This window comes from Rhinoderma darwinii, chromosome 1, assembly GCF_050947455.1.
Source record: "Rhinoderma darwinii isolate aRhiDar2 chromosome 1, aRhiDar2.hap1, whole genome shotgun sequence".
NCBI classification, from domain to species: Eukaryota; Metazoa; Chordata; class Amphibia; order Anura; family Rhinodermatidae; genus Rhinoderma; species Rhinoderma darwinii.
In genome coordinates this window covers 59,290,049-59,315,497 of record NC_134687.1, presented here as the reverse complement: position 1 = coordinate 59,315,497, position 25,449 = coordinate 59,290,049, and positions in this window count along the sequence as shown.

The window sequence follows — 25,449 nt, the reverse complement described above, 5'->3', positions numbered from 1 at the left end:
ATTTGATACAATACAAAATTATTGTTAATCAATTCGTTATTTTAACTACTATAACACTATATTACTATAATAATAATACTACATTACTATAATAATAACCGCTAGGGTTAAAATTTGAGAGAATTCTCCACGTGCCTTTTTCAACAATCCAGTTTTCCAGTTTAAGTGTCGCTAAATGCAGTCCGGCGGCTCAGTTGGCAGCGTTTGACAGACACACATGTGAAGATTGGGCAGCCCCTTTTTAGATAGTGCCACAGTGCCCTCTGTGGATGCTGCCACAGTGCCCTCTGTAGATGCTGCCACAGTGCCCTCTGTAGATACTGACACAGTGCCCTCCGTAGATGCTGCCACAGTGCCCTCCATAGATGCTGCCACAGTGCCCTCCGTAGATGCTGTCACAGTGCCCTTCGTAGATGCTACCACAGTGCCCTCCGCAGATGCTGCCACAGTGCCCTCCGCAGATGCTGCCACAGTGCCCTCCACAGATGCTGCCACAGTCCCTCCGCAGATGCTGCCACATACACCCCAAGTAGATAGCTTCATTGGCGCTCCCTCTAGGAGTGGAATCCCCAGACAGAGCATTGCCGACGCTTTGGCTGGGGATTCCTCTGCTGTTGGAGCCCCTGACGTCACTGTCCATACACTAGTAGGCTCTTCCTGGGACTCCAGCTATGCTCCTGACATCACTGGGACTCCTGCTCTGGGGAAGCCCTTGATATCGCTGTCAATATGAGGACAGCGATGTCAGGGGATTCCCCAGAGTCCCGGAGCAGAGCCTATACTAGCGCCCTGCACGGGACTCAGGCTCTGGGAAAGCCCCAGACATCGCTGTCAATATGAAGACAGCAATATCAGGGGATTCCCTAGAGTCCCGGAGCAGAGCCTGTATCAGCGCTCTACTCCGGACTCCGCTTTTGGGAAGACCCTGACAACACTGTCCATATATGGACAGCGATGTCATGGAATTCCACAGAGTCCCAGAGCAGAGCCTGTACTAGCGGCTCTGTGTCCCGCGGGCCGCAGATGACTGCCCCAGGGGCCGCATGCGGCCTGCGGGCTGCATGCTTGAGACCCCTGATCTAGAGTGGTATAGTGAGAATTTTTAGTTGTGAAGTGGGCAGCCATAAAATCTCGCACTGGAGGTAGGTGGAATGGCAGGTCCCAATGCAGCCCAGAAAATAAATTTATTAAAAACCTCAGCAAAATATATATTTTTTTGAGGTAACACATCTATTCTGCATATTATCTTCTCATCCAGCTTTGCAACCAGGGTGAGAGGGACAATCCCTACATTACTATTCCAGCTGCCTACAGGTATAGTGAGAATATTTTGTTTATTTTGGGGGTTTTATTAATATTGCAATAAGAAAAGGGGTTTGTCAGTGAAAAAAAAAATAATTTTTATGGCCAATATGCTAGACAGAAGGGTGGATGAAGAATTGAAAAAAAAAGGAAGAATTAAAAATCTAAAAGAAATGTGGTAAATTTAAAAACACTGAAAACACAATCCGGGGTTTGTGGGGGACGTTACACACATATACCTTGTGTCCTTTCTGATGCCTTGTTTTGAGCACACGTGGCATTTTTTGGGGGCCTCTGTTTTTTTTAGTGGGGAGGGGGATTCTGTGATGAAATGCTGACCGGTAACAATCCTGCTGACATTGCTGCTAGTTGTACTGCCCTCCGCTTCCTGGTCAGCAAACAACAGGGATTTAATTACCCTGTCCTGAAAATCCCTACTGCCTACATAACTATATAAAACAAAGGCATTGTATAATGCTTTCTCTGTCAGGTGCACAAGGCTATGTACAGTGATAAGGCTGCTGCTGTCATCATGAAGGTGGTCAGCATCAGAGTGTCTCTTTTGTCAGAGGCATAGCTAGGTTCCCCTACACCCGGTGCAAAAATTCAGATTGGCGCCCCCCCTATCTTCTTTCCCGACATATAGTTTTATAAGGGAGTTACCATAACAATAAATTAGAAGAAAATAAATTAAAGAGGCCACACCCTTGTAGCTAAGGACACAAACAGCTGCCTGTAGATAGTGCCATGCACAGACCCCATGTAGATAGCGTCACACACATCCCCCTGTAGATAGCACCACACACAGCCCCCTCTTGTATATAACACCACACAGCCCCCTGTAGATATCGCCATGCACAGCTGCCTGTAGATAGCACCACACACAGCCCCCTCTTGTATATAACACCACACAGCCCCCTGTAGATAGCGCCACGCACAACTGCCTGTAGATAATGCCACACACAGCCCCCCTCTTGTATATATTTCGACACAGAGCCCTGTAGATAGCTCCACACACAGCCCCCTTGTAGTTAATGCCACACAGCCCCCCTGTTGTAGATAGTGCCACACAGCTCCCCTGTTGTAGAAAGCGCCACACAGCCCCCCTGCTGAGATAATGTCACACAGCCCCCCCTTGTAAATAGAGCCACACATAACCCCCATTGTAGATAGTGCCACACACAGCCCCCCCCTTGTAGATAGTGCCACACAGCCCCCCCTCGTAGATAATTTCACACAGCCCCGCTTGTATATATCGCCACACAGCCCCGTCTTGTAAATAGCGCCACACTGACCCCCTTGTAAATAGCGCCACACTGACCCTCTTGTAAATAGCGCCACACTGACCCCCCTTGTAAAATAGCGCCAGACTCCCCCCCTGTAAACAGTGCACACAGCCCCCTTGTAAATAGTGCCAAACACAGCCACCCTTGTAGATAGCGCCACACGCAGCCCCCCTTGTAAACAGCATCAGCACAGCCCTCCTTGTAGATAGTGCCACACACAGCCCGCTGCCCCCCTTGTAGATAGCGGCACACTCCTCCCCTTGTAAATAGTGCCACACTCCCCCATTGTAAATAGTGCCACACACAGCGCTCCACCCCCTTGTAAATAGCACCACACTCCCCTCCCCTTGTTAATAGCACCACACTGTAAACAGAGCGGAGAGCGGTAGCCTATCTCTACCACCCTCCGCTCTGCCTGACGTGACTCACCGGAGGAGCCGAGGAGGTCATGCGACGCAGGCAGCGGAGGAGTTCCTTCTGACTAGGGTCGGTGACAGTCCGTGAGTGAACTAGTGAGGTCAGGTGACTGGACTGGTCCACTCCCGGGCCGTCACAGACCCCAGTCAGAATGCCGCCACATGAACTCATGGCTCTTCCTAGCGCTCTGCCACTGCACCCCGTTCCCTACCACCTAGTTGCACCCGGGGCACATGCCCTGCCTGCACCCCCTAGCTACGCCTCTGCTTTTGTCTCTGTATCTAAGGAGCAGCAGATCTTCGCTGCAGATGGCCCTACTCTCTCCCACCTTTATTGACAGTCCCAGCAGAGGCCTTCCTGGTTTTTCCCTATTGTACCATAGGCTGATGTGGATCGGAATGCAGGGACTTTAAGCAAAGGGACAGTATTATAGAAATTATCTATATACAAATGCTACCCTTTGCCAAGCAGCGGATGCACAAGGTCCCATACAATCTTCACACTGACTCCTATAAAGTGGAGCATTCAGGGAATCAATTTTAGAGTCTTTTCCCTCATCGACTCTGTAGTGATGGCTTTTATAATGACAAAATTAAAAATATGCACCAAAATTAACGCAGCTATGCTGCATTTGTTGGAGTCCAATTTTGGCCTCTGGCATAGTAGGAGTTAGAGTTTTTTGGAGATAAACTGGGCAGCATAAATCTTCGTCTGCTCAACCATCAAATTTATTAGGAGGTCCGAAAAAAATAAGAAAAAAAGGAAAAAAAAACAACAAAACAATGGCCCCGAACCCTGTGCCATCAAATTGAATACCTGAGGAGGCTGTGAAATAAGGCACTTAAGGGCTATAATTCTCTGCAGCTGCCCATAACAACTCAGGCATAGCAGGACCTGCAACACTTTGGCGCCGATGGGGGAATTCAGAGGCAGCGTCGCTAGATACGGACAAAGATGAAAGCACAAACTGTGCTTCACCTTCACTTCCTGGGTTAATATCTGATCATAAGATTCTATATGCCTCATCAGTGGTGTAAACCTTTGGGTCATATTTTTTTAAACAGTACAGGACCGACAGGCCACTATTTTTTTTTTGTAGTTTATAGTCATTTTGTTATATATATATAGTATAAAAATATGTCGATCTCAGCAGAACAATGGGAGCAGGGTATATAGCTGGGTACAGGTGATGACAAGTCTGGTGACACCGATCACCAGTGAGCACCAAAGGAGGTGGTTACCGGTTTATAGTGTCAGCAGCTGGTGAGGGGGATGATCGCTAGCTTTTTTTTTGTATTAACCTAACAAATTGCACCCTGACAAAAGGTGGATGGCTCTGTCAAGCTCCGAGACACAAGTAAGCTTGACAGAGTCGGCGATGCTGGCAAGACACTGTTTCTGCGCTGTGATTGGCCATTCAGTACAGTCGGTTTGCGGGAAGGGGTTAAATACCAACACGCCTAAGGTCACTTTTTAATAATATTTATTACATGTCTTAGCACATGTATTTTGATACAATTAATTTATGATAACCAAATGTTATCAGTCACTTAACAGGCAAAATATTGTATTTCTTTTATTTCTTTATTTTTTTTACTATAAATTCAGATTATTGCGAACTAATGGTTTATTTTTGGCAATGAAATTGCATATTTTAAGCCAGGTTTGTAAGCTGTTAATTACTTATTTAATGGAGTGTGTAATTATCCATTTTAAGTTTGCAAACTAGTTCCACTTCAAAGAGTAAAAAACCATCTTAGAAATGAAAGTCTGTTAATGCTTTGTTCTGTTTATTTTCTTTCTATTTTGTATTACTCTTTTTTCTGGGTTTGGAATAGAAAAATATGTTGCAAGAAATTCCTACTTATTAAAAAATATTACACTTTATTGTTTTATTTCACACATCAGTAATGGCAGGATAGCAGAATAGATAATGAATTTATATATTTCAGTCTTGTATTGTATGCCGATGATGCTAAGAATTTTAATTTCAGTTTCGTATTGATCCTGCCACATACTCACCCAGACCCACTCCAGCAACAAAATTAACCTAGCGATGGCAGCGGAGTCTGGCCTGGCTTGATTAAAGATGCATGAATTACGCTGTATTGCCGTTGACCGCTGGTCTGCCAGATATCCTACTATACTACCTTGCTGTTCATCTCCGTATTCATCTGGAGATTCTCTCATATTACTAAACTTAACAAGCAGAAGCCCGGCAGACAAGGCAAAATTATAGAGCTCATCCCAGCTTTGGATGACCAACTTAAAGGGTTATTCCCAAGTAGTCTTTTTTTTTGAACACATCCTAAAAAGAAATAAAAATATATAAAAATATATTGCTTTAAAAAATTTTTTATATTCATTTCCTAACTCCCTTTTTTCCCAACTAGATAATGCAGCTTGTGCTGGTTATATTTTCTTAAAAGGGGGCGTAAGCGGCGTGATGTCAATCAAGCCACTCTGCTCTGTTAGTGCGTGCTCCTGACGTTGTTAGATAATGTCGTTTTTGCTACACCCCCCTCCCTGTAGCTAACTCCATTGGGTCTCCTTCTAGGAGTTTGATTTCCGACAGTTAAGTTAAGTTAATCATGTCCCCCCTTAGTCGTCTCTTTTAAAGGCTAAATAGTTTTCATTCTTTTAATCTTTCCTCGTAACTTAGATTCTCCATGCCCCTTCGTTGCTCTTCTTTGCATTTTTTCCAACTCCAGGGCATCCTTTCTATGAACTGACGCCCAGAACTGGACTGCATATTCTAGATGAGGCCTCACTAATGCTTTGTATTTTAATGACCCATTGTGTATTTGGTACTCTTTGCGTGGTGTCCCCATTGAGATATACCTATGGTCGAGTAACATGGCACTGGTAATCACGTTGGCAAATGATCCCCCTTGCAATACAATCACTTTAGTAACATACATAGGGAGTTTCCTTATACTTATAGTACCCCAAGAGGTTAACCCAGGTTTGAAACCTGGCTAAGTATCCCTACATTTGGTCACTAAGCTTTAGAAAAAACAACTCTGACCCCATCTGTTTATAGGGGTTTTCTGGGCATGGGCATTTTTTTTATAATGGTGACCTATCCACAAGATAGATCATCAGTATATGCTCAGTGGCGGTCCAACATCCAGATCCAGCACCTTTCAGCTGTTCCGGTTGGCACCGGGAGTAATACAGTGTTCAGAGTCAGAAGCAGAAGGGTTAATGCAACTCTCATCCTATTTACTTGAATAGGAGCAAAGCTGCAGTACTGCAGCACAGCCGCTTTACAATGGTCGGAGCCTTCTGCTTCGGACACCAAACACTGTATAACTCCTTGTCCCCTATCGATCATATACTGATGACCTATCCTGTTGATAGGTCATAAGTATAAAAAAAAATGCCACATGTCCAGAAAACCCCTTTAACCACTTAAGTACAAAGGTCAGTAGCGACCGCGGCATCTAGGCCTTTTGAAAAAGGGGGTGCCCCCTTCTGACAGCCCATTGTCCCCCCACGATGCAACCACTTGGTGATAATGGTTGTCTTGGCACCCTGAAGCTTAATAAAGTCCTACAGGTCTGCCATCTTTGTGCTCCTATAAAGGTCTGCCATTTATGAATCCTGGTACTCATCAGTTTGGAATGCCAGATTATGTCATCTTTACCCTATCTTAGATGATAGGCAATACATTAATTTAAGAGAAGATTAAAAACACATCTAATACATATCTCAAACAATATAATGCAGTCATTTTGATAATACAATATATAAATCTAAAAGGTATTCGATTTATTACTCTGACACGATCCAATAATCGCTGGTTGAAGACTAATAAAAAAAAGTTAAACTGTTAAATAAAGCAGATATATATACATACATATACACATACTTACAAAAAAATACTAAAAGTTCAAAAACCGACCTTTTCCAATTATTCCGCAAAAGTAATGTAAAAGAAAGAGTAAATAAATGTTATTGGTACCATTATTAGTACCGCTGTCTATAAAAGTCCAGACTATTACAGTATAACAATAACCCACATGGTGAACGAAGTAAAAAGAAAAAAAAATATAACCGCCAGAATTGCTGTTTTTTTGGTCACCTAGAAAAAATATGAAATAAGTGATCAAAAAGTCTTATGTACACCATAATGGTACCAATAAAAACTACAGCTCACCATACAAAAAAAAAAAAGCAAGCCCTCAACATAACTCCATCAATGGAAAAATATAAAAGTTCTGAGTCTCAGAATAAAGTGACACAAAACTATTTTTTTTAACCAAATGTTTTCATTTTGGAAAGGTAGTAGAACATAAATATATCTCAATACGGTATCGCCATAATCGTATTTTTTTCTGAAAAATAAAATTAACATGTCATTTTTACTGCAGAGTGAACGCTGTTAAAATAAAACCCAAAAAACAATGTTTTGTTTCCATCCAGTCTACAAAATAACTTTTAAAACTTTCCCAATATATTATATGGTACATTAAATTGTGTTATTAAAAACTACAACTCGTCCCGCAAAATAAAGCCCTCATACTGCCTTGTCAATGGAAGAATAAAAAAGGTATGGCTCTTGAAAGCGAGGAAGGAAAATTTAAAATGAAAACATGAAAATTACCTGATCTTTAAAGGGTTAAATATGTAAACTACACTTCAACACAATTAACGTAGAATGTAAGTGAAACATAGAAACACCTAAACATACGGTCAGAGACAGGCGTATACTCGGTTTTTTCAGTCAGGGACAAGTGTACACTACCACTATACAAGCACCAATATAACCAGTGATACCGCCATACAGTGACCATATAGTCACTGCCATATGGTCAGACACCAGTTCTACACAGCGCTCTGCAGAGTATTAGACCATACAACATAATTCAGCACTGATCAGACGCAGTTAAAGGCAGAATGCAGGACAATTAAAGAGCACTGTCACCTTTCCTGATGTGTCTGCTTTTAGTAAATACATGTATTCCTCATGGAATAACAATTCTGGAGCATCTTTTCTTAGGACTCTGCATTGTGCCGTTCCTCCGTTATTTCTCCTGGAAATGTATGAATAAATTACCAACCTGATGTTACCATTCCCCTTGTGTCCCTACCATCTGACAGTTTGAAATGGTATTGACTAGTCACTAGTGGGATAGGAATGTTCAAAGAGACGTACATAGAGACTTTTTTTTCCCAAACATATATTTTTTACATGTAGACTTTTTTTTAATCTACAGGGTGGGCCATTTATATGGATACACCTAAATAAAATGGGAATGGTTGGTGATATTAACTTCCTGTTTGTGGCACATTAGTATATGGGAGGGGGGAAACTTTTCAAGCTGGGTGTTGACCATGTCAACACATTTTGAAGTTGGCCATTTTGTATCCAACTTTAGATTTTTCAATGGGAAGAGGGTCATGTGATACACCAAACTTATCGAGAATTTCACAAGAAAAACAATGGTGTGCTTGGTTTTAATGTTACTTTATTCTTTCATGAGTTATTTACAAGTTTCTCTTTGTTTACAGCCATTGACATGTCACAGAGGTTAACACGTGAGGAGCGGATAGAAATTGTGTTGATGTCTGGTGAACGCAGTACCCGGGTCATTGCAGCAGATTTCAATGCAAGACACCCTACGAGACCACCCATCTCCCATGCTACAGTTTGCAAACTGCTTGCCAAGTTTCGTGAAACTGGTTCAGTGTTGGATTTGCCAAAATGTGGACGCATGAAAACTGTCACTAATGAAGAAACATCAGTGGCTGTCCTAGCTTCATTCAGCAAGAGCCCACAGCGTAGCACTCACCGCATGTCACTGGAGAGTGGCATCAGTCGAACATCCCTTCGGCGGATATTAGCTACTCACAAATGGCACCCTTACAAACTCCAGCTGCTGCAGCATCTCAACGAGGATGACCCAGATTGGCGCACTGAATTTGCAGAATGGGCAAAACAAAAATTGGAACAGGACCCTCAGTTTACACAGAACATTTTGATCAGTGATGCGGCAAACTTTTATGTGAATGGTGAAGTTAACAAACAAAACCACCGCTATTGGTCTGACACTAACCCACATTGGATAGATCCCTCCAAGACTGTTGGAACACAAAAATTGATGGTATGGTGTGGTATATGGGGTACAAAGATAGTGGGGCCATTCTTCATCAATGGAAACCTCAAGGCCACAGGATATCTGAAATTGCTACATGATGATGTGTTTCCCTCTTTATGCACTGAAGCTGGCACGTTCCCTGAGTTTTTCCAGCAAGATGGTGCACCACCACATTATGGGTGTCAGGTCCGAGCATTCCTAGATGAACAGTTTCCTGGAAAGTGGATTGGTCATCGTGGGCCAGTTGAATGGCCCCCTAGGTCTCCCGATCTGACCCCCTTAGACTTTTATCTTTGGGGTCATCTGAAGGCAATTGTCTATGGTGTGAAGATACGAGATGTGCAGCAACTGAAACTACGGATACTGGAAGCCTGTGCTAGCATTTCTTCTGCGGTGTTGCTATCATTGTGTGAAGAGGGTTGCATTGACAATCCAACACAATGGGCAGCACTTTGAACACATTTTATAAGTGGTAAGAAACTTGTAAATGACTCATGAAAGAATAAAGTAATGTTAAAACCAAGCACACCATTGTTTTTCTTGTGAAATTCTTGATAAGTTTGATGTGTCTCATGACCCTCTTCCCATTGAAAAAACTAAAGTTGGATACAAAATGGCCGACTTCAAAATGGCCACCATGGTCAACACCCAGCTTGAAAAGTTTCCCCCCTCCCATATACTAATGTGCCACAAACAGGAAGTTAATATCACCAACCATTCCCATTTTATTTAGGTGTATCCATATAAATGGCCCACCCTGTACTTATTGATTTTAACTATCGAGTGATAGCTGAAGTTCACAAGATTGTATGCAACTCAATGTATTGCTTTGTTCTGCATCTGTAGCTCTATACTTGAAATCATTTAGTTGTGTCACAAAATGTCTCCGTGTAGGCCAGGCCTCATTTATAAATTTTTAGGAGGAATAAGAAAGGAACGTTACAACACAGAGTTCGAAGTAAAGACCCTCCAGAATTGTAATCTCATGAGAAATACTGGTATTTACTATAACAGACATGTCAGGAGAGGTAACAAATCCTCTATAAATCCAGTGACTCACAGGCGTCTTCTCTGATGGGAGTCATTTTCTTTCTTTTTCTTAACCATCTGGCCCAGACGGCCATGACAACTTCTTAGGACGACTGCAGAGAAAAAGGGACCGCAGACCAGACTCCCTAAACTAACACAGACCCCAGACCAGGCCCCTTAACCCCTTAGTGACCACCAATACGCCTTTTCACGTGATTCACTAATGGGCTTTAGGCTAGGCTGACGCCTTTTCACGTCAGCCTAGTCTAAGTCCTGCACCGGTCTCCCGTGCAGGCAGGAGCCGGGGCTCTGCTGTCTGATGACAGCTGAGCTCCTGCTCCAACGCCCACGATCGAAGTTTACTTCGATCGCGGCCGTTCAACCCTTTAAATGGCGCCGTCAATAGCGACCGCGGCATTTAACTTTGTTTACAGAGGGAGTGCGCTCCCTCTGTCACCCATCGGCGGCCCGCGAATGAAATCGCGGGTCTCCGATGGGGTGTCATGGCAGCCGGGGGCTTGATAAAAGCCCCAAGGTCTGCCCTGGACATATTCCTGTTAGGACGCGCCGGAGGCTCGTCCTAACAGATTGCCTGTCAGATTTACACTGACAGGCAATAATGCTCTGGTATACGAAGTATACCAGAGCATTATAGCAGCGATCGGAATATCGCACAGTAAAGTCCCCTAGTGGGACTAATAAAATCAGTCATCAAAGTGAAATAAATATTATTAATAAAAAGTACAGTAAAAAAATAAATAAAACCATTTTTCTCCATAAAAAGTGGTTTTATTTAGTAAAAGTGTAAAAAAAAAAAAAAGTACACATATGTGGTATCGCCGCGACCGTAATGACTCCATTAATAAAGTTAATAGGTAATTTAAACCGCAAAGTGAATACTGTAAAAAAAAAACGAAAAAAACCATGGCGAAATGTCAATTTTTTTCCATTGCCCCCCAAAAAAGTCATAATAAAAATGAATCAATAAGTCCCATGCACCCCAAAACAGTACCATTCAAAACTACGTCTTGTCCCGCAGAAAACAAGCCCAAAAAATCACTACATTGATGGAAAAATAAAAAAATTACGGCTCTTGGAAAGCGACGATGCAAAAGCAAATAATTTTAATTCAAAAGTGTTTTTATTGTGCAAAAGTCGTAAAACATAAAAAAACCTCTACATATGTAGTATCGCCGTAATCGTACCGACCCATAGAATAAAGGTAACATGTTATTTACGTCGCATAGTGAACGGCGTCAATTTAAAAACGCATAGAACAATGGCGGAATTTCAGGTTTTTTTTATAATCCCCCCCAAAAAGGTTAATAAAAGTTAATATAAAAATTATATGTACCCAAAAATGGTGCCATTAAAAAGCACAACTAATCTCGCAAAAAACAAGTCCTTATAAAGCTATGTAGACGAAAAAATAAAAAAGCTATAGCTCTTTGAATGCGACTATAGAAAAACGAATAAAATAGCTTGGTCATTAGGGCCTAAAATGGGCTGGTCACTAAGGGGTTAATTAATTGCAGATCCCAGACCAGGCCTCAATTCCAACCTCAGACCAGACTCCTATATTTATCTTTCTCACTCCCGGGTTCCTCTTCAGCCCTTTACGGTCCCTTGCTGTACCATTTGATTCAACTGTATCTGCGTCCTAAAGATGCAGATACAGTTTAAACTGGGAGATTAATTGCGCTGAATATCAGCCCTACGTCGCGGTCCTCCGCTTAGTCCCTGCTGACTGGGCAGTGGTGAATCCTACTCTGCTATTGCAAGAGAGTCCCCATGCCACCTACAGTATAATCAGCAGTTATTTATTGGATAAATCCAATAGATAGCAGCTGATTCTGAAAGGAAAAAAAATTGTCCCCTCTAAATTTACCCATGGCAGGCGGCCCGCTGATCGACCTGAGCAACTCGGAATCTTCCTGGCTGTGCTGAGTACAAATGGACATGAATGGAGAGAAGTGTATGACGCTGATTGGTCAACGTCATACACTTCTCTTTAGTGTATAGCATAAAGCTAAAATTGCTCATAACTTGCTCAAAAATTATAGTTTTTCAAAATAAAAACCACTGTTGTTATCTACATTACCGCGCCGATCAGATTATGTAGGAGATAGTACGTATAATCTGGTGATAGAGCCTCTTTAAATCTCATCCACTCTGATACTACTATATTATGATGCAGAAAATCTGCAGTGTTTATGCTATGTGTGGGCATACCCTGTTTGTTCGCTTGTAGCTTATGAGAAGGTGTGGTGAGTGCAGCATGGCTACATTATATATCATATAGTTAACCTCTTATTGACCAACAATACGCCTTTTCACGTTCGTCACTAAGGGGCCTTAGGCTAGGCTGATGCCTTTTCACGTGAGCCTAGTCTAAGTCCTGCACGGGTCTCCCGTGCATGCTGGAGCCGGGACTCCACTGTCAGTTTACTTCGATCTCGGCCGTTTAACCCGTTAAATGCCGCCGTCAATAGCGACCGCGGCATTTAACTTGTTTACAGAGGGAGTGAGCTCTTTCTGTCACCCATCGGCGGCCCGCAAATGCAATCGCGGGTCTCCGATGGGTTGTCATGGCAGCCGGGGGCTTGATAAAAGCCCCCAGGTCTGCCCTGGACATATGCCTGTTAGGATGCGCAGGAGGCACGTCCTAACAGATTGCCTGTCAGATCTATACTGACAGGCAATAATGCTCTGGTATACGAAGTATACCAGAGCATTATATCAGCGATCTGAAGATCGCACAGTAAAGTCCCCTAGTGGGACTAATGAAATAAATAATACATGTGAAAGATTATTAATAAAAATTACAATAAAAATATAAATAAAACCATTTTTTTCCATAAAAAGTGGTTTTATTTAGTAAAAGTGTAAAAAATAAATAAAAGCACACATATATGGTATTGCCGCGACCATAATGACTCCATTAATAAAGTTAATATGTAATTTAAACCGCAAGGTGAACGCCTTAAAAAAAAACACAAAAAAAAATATGGCGAAATTCTAATTTTTTTCCATTGCCCCCCAAAAAAGTCATAATAAAAATGAATCAAAAAGTCCTATACACCCCAAAACAGTACCAATCAAAACTACGTCTCGTCCCGCAGAAAACAAGCCCAAAAAATCACTACATTGATAGAAAAATAAAAAAGTTACGGCTCTTGGAAAGCGACAATGCAAAAACAAATAATTTTAGTTCAAAGGTGTTTTTATTGTGCAAAAGTCGTAAAACATAAAAAACCTCTACATATGTGGTATCGCCGTAATTGTATCGACCCTTAGAATAAAGGTAACATGTTATTTATGCCGCACAGTGAACGGCGTCAATTTAAAAACGCATAGAACAATGGTGGAATTTCAGTTTTTTTTATAATCCCCCCAAAAAATGTTAACAAAAGTTAATAAAAAAATTATATGTACCCTAAAATGGTGCTATTAAAAAGTACAACTAATCCCGCAAAAAAGAAGTCCTCATACAGCTATGTCGACGAAAAAATAAAAAAGTTATAGCTCTTTGAATGTGACTATAGAAAAACGAATAAAATAGCTTGGTCATTAGGGCCTAAAATGGGCTGGTCACTAAGGGGTTAAGGATGTACCTGGTGTTACAGGATAGAAAATAGAAAAGAGAGCTGGCACTGCCCTAATTCAGACACAAGATTGTCCGATGGGACAGAAAAGAGCACGCTGTATAATATAGTAGAAAGTAGAAATTCGAGGCGCTCCCCGTTTGTGGCAATAAAGCTTATTTATTAGTAACGATCTTGCTCTGCTTGGTGCGGAATGAATCTACAGACATTTTGCGCTACACGCGCTTTGTCAAGGCCCTGGCGTCACTTCCCCTTTACTCTTTATATATCTTGCGCTATATGAGCCTACATAATCGCCTTTTTAATAAAGGTAGCAAAAAGGTACATAATGTTAAACAACAAGTTGTACGATATAACAAGAATAAGCTGTGCACATCATATACAAAAACTGTTTAAACTGTTTATATTAAGAAGGAACTAAGATCGTTACGGTCATTAAGAGCTGGTATTACAACTCATTTCATCTCTTTCCCGCCGCAATCATTTTTTGGATTTTCACTTTAGTTTTCTCCTCCCCATCTTCCAAAAGCCTTTATGATTTTTCCATCAATATTGCTGTATGAGGGCCATTTATTGTACCATATAATGTAGTGGGAAACTCGAAAACAAATATTTGGTGGGTGGAATAGGAAAAAAAACTGTCATTCGTGACTCTTTTGTGTGGTTTTGTTTTTACGGCGTTCACCGCTCATTAAAAACGGCAATTAACTTTATTCTGCCTGTCAATACTATTACAGTGATACTATATTTATATAGTTTTTTTTATGTTTTACTACATTTACAAGGAAAAAACTGATTGTTAAAAATAAAATTTGAGTTTTGTCGCCACATTCTGAGAGTCATAATTTCTTTATTTTTCCGTTGATTGAGCGGCATGAGGGCTTATTTTTTAGGGGGAGCTGTAGTTTTAATTTTGGGAAACATGAGACTTTTTGATCATTTGATTTTATTTTTTTGTGGGAGTTGAGGTGACCAAAAATACAGCGATTCTGGCGGTTTTATTTTTTTACGTCATTCACCGTGCTGTTTAAATAATTATATATTGTAATAGTTCAGACTTTTACGTTTTACAGATGCGTCGTTATCTTAATTTAGTATTTTTTTTAGATTGTTAAAAAAAATATATTTTAATTTTTTTTTAACTTGTCCCCCTAGGGGACTGGAACCAGCGATCTAACTTGCTTCATATACTGCAATATTAATGTATTGCAGTATACCGTGATACTGACACTCTCCTATGAAACCCAACTCAAAGATGGCAGACCTTGGGGCCTTTATCAGGCCTCCAGACTGCCATGCCAACCAATGGCACCCCACGATCATGGGGGGGGCATTGCAATGTTACAGGGGGCCGCCCCCCTGTTTCTAGTTATTTAAATACCATTTAAATGCCGCGGTCAAATGCCATTGACCGCGGCATTTATCGGGTTAAACGAGCGGAATACTGCTCACTACCCTGAAGTGTTGGCTGTAACACGCAGCCAGTGCGCTCATTCTATGGAGCAGGCTCAGCATGTAAGGGCCGCTCCATATGTATATATATATATATATATACAGCGGATGTCGGGAAGGGGTTAAAGGGGTTGTCCGGTTTCAGCAAACAAATGTTATTTTTCGTATCATTAAAAGTATACTTTCTGTATTAATTCCTCATGGTTTCAAGATCCCTGCTTGTTGTTATTCAGTAGGAACTTTCATTGTTCACTTCCAGTGAATAAAATTCTGTCCATGGTCATGTGATGACACACAGGTTGCACGGCTCGTTACAGTTATGCCTTATTCAGACGAGCGTATAGATCGGCCGTGTGACGGCCATTTTTTAACGACCGTCACATGGCTGCATCAAATTCTATGGGGCTATTCACACGGCTGTTGCTTTAATGGACCGTTTGAAGGGTCCGTGAAAAAATAGGACTTGTCCTATTTTTGTCAGTTTTCACAGAACTCTCAATAGACTCGAGTCTGTGAGGGATCCGTGAAAACAGGTCCTGTATGATTTGACACACGCTTGATTGAATGAGGCTTGATGGTATGTGTTTCAGAGCTGTTTCTTGTAACAATCCCAGCACCTGTGTGTTCATCAAATGACCATGGACAGAATTTTATCCACTGAAAGCAAACAATCAATGTTACCATTGAATAGCAGCAAGCAGAGATCTTGAAAACCATGAGTAATTAATACAGCTACTCTGAGATATAATAACAGTAATTAAAGAAGGGACCGCAGCTCTGATTTAGCACTCTGTCCCCTTCACTGTTTTTCCCTACAGGACATCATCTCGGCCACCTGCTGTGTCCTGAACTGCAGCACTGCTCCATTCAAGTGAATGTGGTCGTGCTGCAGTTCCTTGCACCGCCGGGTAGCCAGAGTGCTGTTGTGCAGGGAAAAACAGTGAAGCAGACACAGGGCTAAATCAGCACGGCAGCCCCTTCATTCTCAAATAGGGGACCCAGAGGTCGGATCCCCACCGATCATAAAGTAATGGCATATCCTAGCAATCGGGCAAGGCTTAAAATGTTGTATGGGTGTGAGGTATGCTTTAGTCGTAAAAAAACATGCAATGTATAAACATACCTTTACCCCCACAAACACCACAAAAATGGGCCTATAATCCCCCCCTCACAGTACACAGGGCCCGTACAACCCCTCACATACAACTCCCATTTTACACAAAGCCTAAATAGTCCCCAGCAGTGGCGTAACTACCGCCGTAGCAGCAGAAGCGGCTGCTACGGGGCCCGCGGCATGAGGGGGCCCGTGTCGCCCGCCGGCACGGGCCCCCACCATGGCCGGAGGCTCCTCTAGCAGCCGCTATAGCTGCTACAGCGCGACACCACTGAACAGTACGGCAGAGCAGGGAGGTATCTCCCCGCTCTGCCATTAAGCAAAAGACATGTATCCCCTATCCACAGGACAGGGGATACATGTGTAATCGCTGGCAGCGATAGGGAGAACGGGGGACTGAAAGTCCCCTTAAGTTCTCCATCACAAACCTCGGACTTCCGGGGTCTGTGTCGGCAGCTCCGTAGAAATGAATGGAGCGCCGGTCCCGCTTGTGGGCATGCGTGACCAGCGCTCCATTCATTTCTACAGAGCTGCGCAGACGCCGGAAGTCAGAGGTTAGTCATGGAGAACTTGTGGGGACTTTCAGTCCCCCGTTCTCCCTATCGCTGCCAGCGATCACACATGTCTCCCCTATCCTGTGGATAGGGGATACATGTCTTTTATTAGGACACACTGTAGGTTGCATTTTTTTGGGAGGGGGGACGCTGTATGGCGTTCCCTAAAGGGGGGGGCTGTATGGCGTTCCCTACAGGGGGGACGACGCTGTATGGCGTTCCCTACAGGGGGGACGCTGTATGGCTTTACCTACAGGGGGGGACGCTGTATGGCGTTCCCTACAGGGGGGACAACGCTGTATGGCGTTCCCTACAGGGGGGATGCTGTATGGCGTTCCCTACAGGGGGGGATGCTGTATGGCGTTCCCTACAGGGGGGACGCTGTATGGCGTTCCCTACAGGGGGGGACGCTGTATGGCATTCCCTACAGGGGGGGACGCTGTATGGTGTTCCCTACAGTGGGCGGCTGTATGGCGTTCCCTACAGGGGGGGGCTGTATGGCGTTCCCTACAGGGGGGCTGTATGGCGTTCCCTACAGACCCCCCTGTAGGGAATGCCATACAGACTCCCTGTAGGTAACGCCATACAGTCCCCCCTGTAGATAACGCCAGACAGCCCCCTCTGTAGGGAACGCCATACAGCGCCCCCCCCTGTAGGGAACGCCATACAGTCCCCCCTGTAGATAACGCCATACAGCCCCCCCGTACATAACACCATACAGTCCCCCCTCTAGATAACGCCATACAGCCCCCTCTGTAGATAGCGCCATACAGCCCCCCTGTAGATAGCGCCATACAGCCCCCCTGGTGATAGCGCCATACAGCCCCCCTGTAGATAGCGCCATACAGCCCCCTGTAGATAGCGCCATACAGCCCCCCTGTAGATAGCGCCATACAGCCCCCCTGTAGATAGTGCCATACAGCCCCCCCTGTAGGGAACGCCATACAGTCCCCCCCTGTAGGGAACGCCATACAGTCCCCCCTGTTGGGAACACCATATACCCCCCCTGTAGGGAACGCCATACAGTCCCCCCGTAGATAACGCCATACAGCCCCCCCGTAGATAACGCCATACAGCCCCCCGTGGATAACGCCATACAGCCCCCCGTAGATAACGCCATACAGCCCCCTCTGTAGATAGCGCCATACAGCCCCCTCTGCAGATATCTACAAAGGGGGCTGTATGGCGTTATCTACAGGGGGGCTGTATGGCGTTAACAAAAGGGGGGGTTTGTAAAAAAGGCACTATCTACAAGGGGGGGTTGTGTGACACCCAGGGGAGGGGAGGCCCCAGTCAAACGTTTGCTATGGGGCCCAGTCTTTCCTAGTTACGCCCCTGGTCCCCAGCACACAGTATCCTCTCATCCCTTCCCCACCAACATCACACAGGATCCTAATCACCCCCCTTCATAAAGCACAGAGTATCTGAAACAATGTCGCCCCTACCTTCAACCACAACACATGACACTGCATTAGCCACTTACCAGCCCAGAGACGTGCAGGAGATTGTTCCAGTGTCTCCAGGCTGCAGATAGGGCAGAGTCCTGCTGGTATTTTTTCATTCGTTGACAGGAAGCAGTGGATGTTATCAGGAAGACTCCCCCTCCACATACGCTTGTGCAGCCAGCAAGCCCCCCTCCATGTCCTGCACTGGACAGTGTGCGGTCAGAGCTTGCCTTTTGCTGATTGGTGGAGCACTTGTCGGCTGACAGGCTATTTACCAATCAGTGCTTCTGCTCAGTAAAAGGGTAGCTCTTATCTGCCATCTGTAGCCACTGATCAGAGCATGAAACAACGTTAGAGCGGCCTCCGAGCAGCTACATGTGGTATCTTATCCCTGTCTCTCCGTTATATAGTGCAGAGAGTGCACTGTGCTGCTGGGGAGGAAGAGGAGAGCAGCCACTGGGACACCAGCCCATCTGGCATTTGCCGGAATTGCCAGATGGGCAGTACGGCCCTGGCCTATACTCAGGATAAGCTATCAATAGCTGATGGGTCGGGGTCCGACTCCCAGGACCCCCGCTCTGCTTCCCCTTCATTTCTACTTGCTTACTGCAAATCTTCAACATGCATTTAGCAGCAATTAACAGGGGTGTAGATTCCTAAATGGGGTCACATTTTAAAGGTTTCCATTATACTCGTACCTCAGTGGCTTTGCAAATGCGACATAACGTCAGAAAACCATTCCAGAAAGATCTGCACTCTTTAAGCCAAATGCCGTGTCTGCCCCTCTGAGCCCTGCCGTGTGCCCAAACAGCAATTTATTACCACATATGGGGTATTGGCGTGCTCAGGAGAAATTGCCTAGCAATTTTTGTAATGCTTTTTCTCCTGAATTCCCTAAGAAAATTAAAACTTTTGAGCTGAAACTGCATATTATTGGAAAAATATATATTTATTTTTCATTTTCACAGCCCAATTCTAATAGATTATATGAAAAATGTGTGGGGTCAAAATGCTCACTACACCATTAGATAAATTCCTTGAGCAGTGTAGTTTCCAAAAAGTGCATCTTTTTCAGGATGTCTTATGTTTTGGCCCTTTAACCCCTTAACGACATGACGTACATTTATGTGGCAGACATTAAGGGGAAGTATGGAGCGGGCTCACGGGCTGAGCTTGCTCCATACTTAGCGGGTGTCGGCTGTGTAATACAGGCGACATCTCATTGAGACGGGCGGAACTGATAACGCCCGTTTAAAACCTTAAATGCCAAGTTCAATTGCGACCGCTGCATTTAAATTATGTGCCATCACTCCCCCACGATCGCGGGGTACCTATGGTCGTCATGGCAGCCTGGGGGCCTAATGAAGGCCCCCAGGTCTGCCATCTTTGTATTTCTTTGGAGCCCTGGGCTTCGATGGAGACTGCTGTCAGTATAGCGATAAACTGAAATACATTGGTATTGCAGTGTATCATGCAAGTGATCCAACGATCACTGGTTCATTGTTCCCTAGATGTACTAATTAAAAAAACTTTAACTGCTTTTTACTTTTTTTATGTATAAAAAAATAAAAAATAAATGTTCAAACAAAAATAATTTTCCCATTTTTCCCTAAAAAAATGTTACAAAAAAGAAAAGTTAACATAACTAGTATCACCATGTTCGTAAAAGTCCATAATATCACAATATAGTGTTGTTTAACCCACTCGGTGAGCTCCGTAAAAAAAACGTGTATATATATATATATATATATTAAAAAAATGCACAAATTGCTGTTTTTTGGTCACCTCAGCTCTCCAAATTTTTTTTATAAACAGTGATAAAAAAGTCACATATACCCCAAAATGGTACCGGTATAAACTACAGCTTGCCTTGCAAAATATAAGGCCTCACATTGCTCAATTGACGGAAAAATATAAAAAGTTATGGCTCTCAAAATATGGCGAAGCAAAACTATTTTGTTTTTTGACAAATTGTTTTTTTTCTAAAAGTGGTAAAACATCAATAAATATATATATTTGCTATCGCCGTAATCATATCAACCCAGTACATTATGTGGTACAATAAATGGTGCCATGAAAAACTACAATTTGTCTCGCAAATAACAAGCCCTCATACGGCTATGTCAACGAAGATGGAAAACATCGAAATAAAAAGGAGGTCCAAAAATCCTCAAGGTGCTCCTTCATTTCAACCAATGTTTAAGTCAATCAGCACACTAGGGCCATATAAAGGATATTTATTAAAACTGCAGAATCTGTGTAAAAAATTGAGTTGTGTTTCTCTGTTAAAACCTGCTGTGTTAGAAACCTGCTGTGTTAGATATGGATGGGTTAAAATTAAATATTTGCAAAAAAAAAATTGCCAATATTTCTTCCACTTTGCTTTAGTTCATGTGAAACACCTAAAGGGTTCACAAACTTCCAAAATGCTATTTTGAATACATTTAGGGTGCAGTTTTTAAAATGAGTTGATTTATGGGTGATTTTTCTAGTATATAGGCCCATTAAGGTTACTTAAAAACTAAAGGGGTGTCTAATAAAATAGGTCTTGCAAATTTTGTTAAAAATTTGAAAAGCTGTGATTAAGCCTTATAACATCCTAATTTTTTGAAAAATAAATTACAAAAATTATTCCTACATAAAGAAGACATATGGTAAACCTTATTTATTTAGAAATGTGTGTGTTATTATTATCGTTTTTAGAATTAAAGGATTTCTGTTGTAGGTACATGCTAATGTTTCCAATCAATTTTTTTTGTACATATTTGATTTTTAAATAAAAGAGTAAACTTATCGACCAAAATGTACTACTACCATTAAGTGCAATGTGAAACAATAAAAATAAATATATATATATATATATATATATATATATATATATATATTAGAATCGCTTGGATAAGTGGAAGCATTCCAAAGTTATTAATACATAAAGAGACGTGTCAGATTTGAAAAATGGATTGTGTCCAGAAGTCCAGAACAGGCCTTAAATATTAGACAGATGCGGGTCTCACCTATCTCTAGTACAGGGCCCGATTAACCCAGTCCTACCTTTTCTTGCTCTCGCTGCTCTACAACCACTGACTGACAAGGTGGTCTGGAATTTGGAAACAGCCAAACTCGCTAAGCTACACTGTTTAAACGTTAATAGGAGTTACAGAAACAGCGTAGCTCACTGTTCTGTGCTATTTCCTTAACTCCCATTCACTTTTATGGGAGTTAAGGAAAAAGCGTAGCTCAGCAAGCTTATCTGTTTCCATACTCCCAACCACATCGTCAATCAGTGGCTAGAGCAAGAGAAGGTCGGACAGGGGTTAAGCGGGCCCCGTTCTAGAGATAGGTGAGAATTACAGAGTTGGGAACCACATCTATCAGACATTTATGGCATATTTTGCAGATATTTTGGCTGCGATGGATGCCGAACACTGGCATTTGTCACTTATAGACTACCATGATTAAACGATGCATATGTTTAAAAGCATATGTTTTTTACTGGACTCTGTTGGATGGAATAGCGTAGTCTACTTTTTGCGGTATACTGATGTATACCAAACAGATGGAGGCCTAAAGGATACTTTTTTTTTTACCTCTGTCGATAGAGCCTAATGGACACGTTTAACATACACGTAGAGAGCTTTTTTTAATGTACACAAAACGTAAAGAAAAGAACTTTAGGTCAACAGGGCCTAACTATTATTTTACATAGTGGAGTAAAAAAAAAAGAAAAAAAAAGAAGTAATTTAAGTTCAACCCTTTATACATACAACTTACTCTCTAATTACAAGTCCAGACTGTGGCTCTTTCCCTGTTTCATGTTCTGATTAGTTACTGGGTAAATGGCACACATTTTTCACACAATAAGCTATATTAGTCCTCCTCATAGCAGTGTACCCTGCAAAGTGGGGCAAATTTACTCTTTAAAATGCAACAGAATTATGGCTCAAATTGAGCCTGATTTCTGGTGTACATGAAAAGGAAATCTACGCCCGATATGAGATTGACCAGAGAACCTTCTTCCTTGTGTATGGGGAGTCTGCCACATGCTGTTTGGTGAACTTAAAACATGTTTTCCTATGTTTTTCTTTAACCCGTTAGTGACCGACCCATCGTGTTTCTACGTCGGTCACGACGTCGGTCCGATGCCATAGACTTTTTACGTCGCGGCATCGGAATAAGTTTACAGAGCAGGGAGCTGTCAGATCTCCCTGCTCTCAGCTGCTAGAGGCAGCTGAGGGCTGGGAGCATCCCTGCTCTGCCGTGTGAGATCGATATTAGTATCGATCTCACACGTTTAACCCCTCAGATGCGGTGCCCAATAGCGAGCACCGCATCTGAGTGGTTTTGGAGAGAGGGAGGGAGCTCCCTCTCTCTCCCACCGACACCCGGCGATACGATCGCCGAGTATCTGTGTCTCTAATGGCAGCCGGGGGTCTAATAAAGGCCCCCAGGCTGCCTGGAGTGAATGCCTGCTAGATCATGCCGCAGGCACGACCTAGCAGATGCCTGTCCGTGTTAAACGGACAGGCAGTAATACACTGCAATACAAAAGTATTGCAGTGTATTATAAATGTGATCGCAGAATCGCATATTATAGTCCCCTAATGGGACTAGTAAAAAAGTGAAAAAAAAGTTTAACAAAGTTAATTTAAAAAAAATTGTGAAAAAAAATGAAAAACCCAGCTTTTCCCCTTCCAAAATGCTTTACTATTAAATAAACAAAATAAAGTTAAAAAGTTACACATATTTGGTATCGCCGCGTCCGTAACGACCCCGACTATAAATCTATTACATTATTTAACCCGCACGGTGAACGCCGTAAAAAAAATAATAAAAAACTATGGAAAAATTGCTGTTTTCTGTGAATCCTGACTTTAAAAAATGTAATAAAAAGTGATCAAAAAGTCGCATCTACTCCAAAATGGTACCAATAAAAACTACAGGTCGTCCCACAAAAAAAAAGCCCTCATACAACCGCATCGGCAAAAAAATAAAAACGTTACGGCTCTTCAAACATGGAGACACAAAAACAAAAAATTTTTAAAAAAAAATGCGTTTTTACTGTGTAAAAGTAGTAAAACATACAAAAACTATACAAATTTGGTATCGTTGCAATCGTAACAACCCGCTGAATAAAGTTATTGTGTTATTTATATCACACGGTAAACGGCGTAGATTTAAGACGCAAAAAAGAGTGGCGAAATTTCAGATTTTTTTCTATTCCCCCCCCAAAAAAAGTTAATAAAAGTTAATCAATAAATAATATGTACCTAAAAATGGTGCTATTAAAAAATACAACTTGTCCTGCAAAAAACAAGACCTTATACAGCTATATCGACACAAAAATAAGAAAGTTATAGCTCTTGGAATGCACGATTGAAAAACGTAAAAAAAAACTTGGTCATTAAGGTCCAAAATAGGCTGGTCATTAAGGGGTTAAGCAATGGCTTTTTGTTGGCCACTTTTCCGTAAAGCCCCACACTGGGGTGTGTACGGCTTATAGTGGTTCTATGGACAGATCTTTCCATCACTGCTTTGGAGCTCTTTGTTCCCATATTGCATGAACTCTGCATGCCCTGTCATTAGATATGTATGACCATGCCTCTGCCTTAATATTCTTATGCCATGCTATGAAATACTATCTGCAGCAGCTGTTGCTATTGGTGACTACTCTGTGGAGGTGACTTGGAGATTCCCAATTGCTAGTCTTCCATAAAGCCTATCTCTCTGGAGTATAAGGGTGAGTTCAAACTGAGTTTTCTGACTAGTTTTTTGACGTGGAAACCGCGCCGAAAAACAAGCCAAAAAACGGCCGAAAATGGCTCCCATTGATTTCAATGGGAGGCGTTTTTTTCCCACGAGCGGAAAAACCGTCTCGCGGGAAAAAGAAGGGACATGCCCTATCTTCGGGCGTTTACACCTCTGACCTCCCATTAACATCAATGGGAGGCAGAGAAAGCGTATTTCGCAGCGCTCAATGGGCTCGAGCGAAAAACGCCGCAAAAAATGCTGCGGCGTTCAGGCAGAGGAAAAGCTGCCTCAAAATTCCAAATGGAATTTTGAGGCAGATTTTCCTCCTGCAAAAAATTCTGTATGAACCCAGCCTAAGGGCAAAGCCACACGTGGCGGAATTGCTCTTGAATTCCGCTGCGGACACTCCGCAGCGTTAATCCGCAGCGGAGCCGTTTCTCCATTGACTTCCACTTCTATTTAGTAGGGTTCGTTTAGACGAGGCTGAAAATTCCGCTGCGGAGCATAGGCTGCGGTGCGGAATTTGGTGTCCGCAGCATGCAATGGATGTTGCGGAGTTGTGGCGGACTGGTTGCGGACTCATGGCGGAATTTCTCCATTGACTTCAATGGAGATTCTAATTTCCGCAATGAAGTCCGCAGCTGTCATGCACATGTTATGTGTGCTGCGGATGCGTCTTGCTTTTTTGACATGACATTTCTTCATTCTGGCTGGACCTATGTATTTCTAGGTCTACAGCTAGACTGAGGAAGTCAATGGGGCTCCCGTAATTACGGGAGCGTTGCTAGGAGACGTCAGTAAATAGTCACTGTCCAGGGTGCTGAAAGAGTTAAGCGATCGGCAGTAACTGTTTCTGCACCCTGGACAGTGACTACCGATCCCAATATACAGCAACCTGTAAAAAAAAATAGAAGTTCATACTTACCGAGAACTCCCTGCTTCTGTGTCCAGTCCGGCTTCCCAGGATGACGTTTCAGTCTAAGTGACGGCTGCAGCCAATCATAGGCTGCAGCGGTCACATGGACTGCCGCGTCATCCAGGGAGGTCGGGCTGGATGCCGAAAGAGGGACGCGTCACCAAGACAACGGCCAGTAAGTATGAAATTTGTTTACTTTCACTAGGGAAAGTGCTGGCCCTTCTCTCTATCCTGCACTGATAGAGAGAAGGGAAGCACTTTTACCGCAGTCCGCAGCAGCTAGTCCACATCAATTTACTGCACATTTTGGGCAGATCCGCTGCAGAATCTGCAACGCAGATTCTGTGCGGCATTGATGCGGACAGTTGCGGAGGAAATCCGCCACGTGTGGGCATGCCCTAAGGCCGGATTCACGCGAGCGTGTGTGTTTTGCATGCGCAAAAAATGCAGCGTTTTGCGCGCGCAAAAGGTACTTAA